This window comes from Schistocerca piceifrons, unplaced genomic scaffold (genome assembly GCF_021461385.2).
Source record: "Schistocerca piceifrons isolate TAMUIC-IGC-003096 unplaced genomic scaffold, iqSchPice1.1 HiC_scaffold_59, whole genome shotgun sequence".
Taxonomy (NCBI): domain Eukaryota; kingdom Metazoa; phylum Arthropoda; class Insecta; order Orthoptera; family Acrididae; genus Schistocerca; species Schistocerca piceifrons.
This window is the reverse complement of record NW_025728832.1, coordinates 12,501-17,500: the sequence shown is the minus strand read 5'-3', so window position 1 is coordinate 17,500 and position 5,000 is coordinate 12,501. Positions and strand designations below refer to the sequence as shown.

Below are 5,000 nucleotides of genomic sequence, written 5' to 3'. Positions count from 1 at the left end.
GGTCCGCCTCGGGACGCACGAGCACGCACGGGGCGGTCGCACGCCTTCGGCTCGCCCCACCGGCAGGACGTCCCACGATACATGCCAGTTAAACACCGACGGGCGGTGAACCAACAGCGTGGGACACAAATCCAACTACGAGCTTTTTAACCGCAACAACTTTAATATACGCTATTGGAGCTGGAATTACCGCGGCTGCTGGCACCAGACTTGCCCTCCAATAGATACTCGTTAAAGGATTTAAAGTGTACTCATTCCGATTACGGGGCCTCGGATGAGTCCCGTATCGTTATTTTTCGTCACTACCTCCCCGTGCCGGGAGTGGGTAATTTGCGCGCCTGCTGCCTTCCTTGGATGTGGTAGCCGTTTCTCAGGCTCCCTCTCCGGAATCGAACCCTGATTCCCCGTTACCCGTTACAACCATGGTAGGCGCAGAACCTACCATCGACAGTTGATAAGGCAGACATTTGAAAGATGCGTCGCCGGTACGAGGACCGTGCGATCAGCCCAAAGTTATTCAGAGTCACCAAGGCAAACGGACCGGACGAGCCGACCGATTGGTTTTGATCTAATAAAAGCGTCCCTTCCATCTCTGGTCGGGACTCTGTTTGCATGTATTAGCTCTAGAATTACCACAGTTATCCAAGTAACGTGGGTACGATCTAAGGAACCATAACTGATTTAATGAGCCATTCGCGGTTTCACCTTAATGCGGCTTGTACTGAGACATGCATGGCTTAATCTTTGAGACAAGCATATGACTACTGGCAGGATCAACCAGGGAGCTGCGTCAACTAGAGCTGAGCAGCCGGCCGCCCGGGAGTGTGTCCCGGGGGCCCGCGCGAACACGCAAGCGTCCGCTCAATCATTCTGCAAACAGGAGGAGGCTGAGCTCCCCTGCACAATACACCTCGAAACCCTCTCAGGTCCCGGCGGCGCGCAGCGCCGTCCCAAGTACTTGGTCGGGTTCGAGAGAGGCGCAATCGCCCGGAGTTAGGCGAGTAGACGCTTTCGGTGCGACCACCCGTGCTCCCAACTGAGCTTGCCGCTGCCGACAGAGGCCCGGGAGCGTGCTGTCGTGGCATTGCCGGCGGGAGACAACACGCGCCACCTACGGTGACCGGCAGCTCCAACGCCAGCGCCACAGAAGGACAAAAGCCCCACTTGGGTGCCGAAGCGAACTCTCCCAGCACAGCGCACACGCCAACACATCCGCACAGCTGCGATACAAACCACCAGCGAGAACCGCTGGGGCGACCGAGCAGCAGACGGCGTCGCGGCGCCGAGCGCCGGGCGGCGGCGCATCCTCAACGCACACAGTCCTCAATCGGACCAGCACACTGCAGATGTCCACCGCGCTTCGCACCGGGCCCGCGAGGACCTACTTTGGCCGCACGGCGCCGCGCGCAGGGTGCGCCGGCGCGCAGCTGCGACGCCTGCCGCGTCCGTCGGCCGGCGCGCCTGCCACTGGCCGCCCCCACCAGCCGGCTGTAGCGCGTGCGCCCACGCACCGCGCGGCCAGCACGCCGGGAGGCGCCCCCTCACCGGCCGGGGACGGTCCCACCCAGCCACCGCCGCGTATCGCTTCACACCCAGATGCCGTTCAGTTTCGTCGGCATGGTGGGTATCGCTGGAACAACCGGTTAGTACCTCAACCTATCGTCGCCATCACCGATTCACCCCTAGCGAGAACAACCGCACCACAACGGGTTACCATTTCTTCATTTGCGTAACTTCACCAGAAAACGTAGGCGTCCATCGCCATTTGCAACTTCAACCATTATTGCATGCCTGTGTCAGGTGTCACGCCACACTACGTCTGCCCACATACACGCAACAAAATGTGCACGCCTAGACAATACGTGGAAGGTGGCCCCCGTACGTATGCGATGTCCATTGCTCGAACGACTGTCAACCGGCTTCTGTAGCATGTCGCAGATATGGAACGCGCTGCACCATGCCATCACGGTGTGTGAGGAGAGACGACTAGGTCCGAATACATCAACAGACAGCTCATGCTGATCGCCATCCACGGCGTCCGTTCCTCCCACACGTCTCTATGGCGTACCACACTGCAATCCAGCTCTCATAGGGAGACGACACGTAGCTGCGTGCACAATATTTGCACTGTATGGTCCGCCGTTTTTGGGCGCAGTCGTTGTACGGTCACACATGTGCCACGATGTATCATTCAGTACATAAGGACGAATGTGCAGTACAGATTGTGGTTCACGCGTACGACATCAGCGGACAGTTGACACAGGCCGCACCACAACGTAGCCTGCGTACGTCGCATGCGAAGGGCATTGAACATGCAAACTTGTCACCAACCACCTTGCGAAGGCAGGGGGCAAGGTGGGGACGTGGGGAGAGGTGGGGGGGGGGGGGGGCGGCATGTACGCCCTGCTGCCATCCACATTACAGTGTACAGCAGGAGCATGTGGAAAGTCAGCAAGACTTGCAAGGTGTTTAACATGAAGCGATACACAGGGGAGCGGGCAGTGCGAGTAGCGAACTATATTGCGAGGGTTGCGGGTGGGCAACACTACACTAATTGAACGAGTCGTATAACAATTACAGAGCAGGTTTAGGCGACAACGTGGGTTACGATAGGCGACAACGTGGGTTACGTTAGGGGACAACGTGGGTTACGTTAGGGGACAACGTGGGTTACGTTAGGGGACAACGTGGGTTACGTTAGGGGACAACGTGGGTTACGTTAGGGGACAACGTGGGTTACGTTAGGGGACAACGTGGGTTACGTTAGGGGACAACGTGGGTTAGGTTAAGGCACAACATGGGTTAGGTTAAGGCACAACATGGGTTAGGTTAAGGCACAACATGGGTTAGGTTAAGGCACAACATGGGTTAGGTTAAGGCACAACATGGGTTAGGTTACGGCACAACATGGGTTAGGTTAAGGCACAACATGGGTTAGGTTAGGGGACAACATGGGTTAGGTTAGGGGACAACATGGGTTAGGTTAAGGCACAACATGGGTTAGGTTAAGGCACAACATGGGTTAGGTTAGGGGACAACATGGGTTAGGTTAGGGCACAACATGGGTTAGGTTAGGGGACAACATGGGTTAGGTTAGGGGACAACATGGGTTAGGTTAGGGGACAACATGGGTTAGGTTAGGGGACAACATGGGTTAGGTTAGGGGACAACATGGGTTAGGTTAGGGGACAACATGGGTTAGGTTAGGGGACAACATGGGTTAGGTTAGGGGACAACATGGGTTAGGTTAAGGCACAACATGGGTTAGGTTAGGGGACAACATGGGTTAGGTTAGGGGACAACATGGGTTAGGTTAGGGGACAACATGGGTTAGGTTAGGGGACAACATGGGTTAGGTTAAGGCACAACATGGGTTAGGTTAGGGCACAACATGGGTTAGGTTAGGGCACAACATGGGTTAGGTTAGGGCACAACATGGGTTAGGTTAGGGGACAACATGGGTTAGGTTAGGGGACAACATGGGTTAGGTTAGGGGACAACATGGGTTAGGTTAGGGGACAACATGGGTTAGGTTAGGGGACAACATGGGTTAGGTTAGGGGACAACATGGGTTAGGTTAGGGGACAACATGGGTTAGGTTAGGGGACAACATGGGTTAGGTTAGGGGACAACATGGGTTAGGTTAGGGGACAACATGGGTTAGGTTAAGGCACAACATGGGTTAGGTTAAGGCACAACATGGGTTAGGTTAGGGGACAACATGGGTTAGGTTAGGGGACAACATGGGTTAGGTTAGGGGACAACATGGGTTAGGTTAAGGCACAACATGGGTTAGGTTAGGGGACAACATGGGTTAGGTTAAGGCACAACATGGGTTAGGTTAGGGGACAACATGGGTTAGGTTAGGGGACAACATGGGTTAGGTTAAGGCACAACATGGGTTAGGTTAAGGCACAACATGGGTTAGGTTAAGGCACAACATGGGTTAGGTTAGGGGACAACATGGGTTAGGTTAGGGGACAACTTGGGTTAGGTTAGGGCACAACATGGGTTAGGTTAAGGCACAACATGGGTTAGGTTAGGGGACAACATGGGTTAGGTTAGGGGACAACATGGGTTAGGTTAGGGGACAACATGGGTTAGGTTAAGGCACAACATGGGTTAGGTTAGGGGACAACATGGGTTAGGTTAAGGCACAACATGGGTTAGGTTAGGGGACAACATGGGTTAGGTTAGGGGACAACATGGGTTAGGTTAAGGCACAACATGGGTTAGGTTAAGGCACAACATGGGTTAGGTTAAGGGACAACATGGGTTAGGTTAGGGGACAACTTGGGTTAGGTTAGGGGACAACATGGGTTAGGTTAAGGCACAACATGGGTTAGGTTAAGGCACAACATGGGTTAGGTTAAGGTACAACATGGGTTAGGTTAAGGTACAACATGGGTTAGGTTAGGTTACACGTTGTTGTAAGGAAAGGTGTGGGGGGGGGGGGGGGGGGCGGGGCGGCAGGTTCGTTGATAGTGATTATAGTAAGTGAATGCTTGTGACATGATGAGATTTGTCACGTCAGGATGCACCTTTGGCTTATTAGAGGCGGCGCTCCAATTCTATGCTTGTGTCAGACCTGTGTCTTTGACTCATGTCATTGTTTGTGCGCTGTGACAGGAGGTACTATTGTGATGTTGGGTGCACCGTTGTATAGGACATGTGTGGGTGTTGGTGCCTTATCTGCGCAATGGTGGATGTCGAAAGGGTGGGATATTCTATTTTCCGCATGGACCTCCTGGTCTGGTTGTGATAGTGTGGATTGTGTAATGTGGCGGAGAGGATGCACTGGATGTTGTTCCATGCTGGTGCTTACATATTGTATGTGCGCCTGTTAGAAGCAGAGAGTGGTGCGTGATCAGAGTGTCTGGCTGACGTGTGGTTCCCATTGTGGGCAGACTCTTTCAGCATGTATACGGACAGTTGTATATATTTTCTGTAGTTTGATGGCTCTGCATTGATTACTAATCAGCGCCGTGTGTACGGGTAAT

At 53.9% G+C, this 5,000-nt stretch overlaps 1 non-coding gene across 1 annotated transcript in view; it reads right to left on the bottom strand.

Moving 5' to 3' along the window:
• LOC124761979 overlaps positions 1 to 784 on the bottom strand; it is a 1,909-nt gene extending 1,125 nt beyond the window's left edge. The window contains exon 1 of the ribosomal RNA XR_007012476.1: positions 1 to 784. This exon is cut by the window's left edge and continues 1,125 nt beyond it. This is a non-coding gene — a ribosomal RNA (small subunit ribosomal RNA).
• Positions 785 to 5,000: the final 4,216 nt, after the last annotated feature.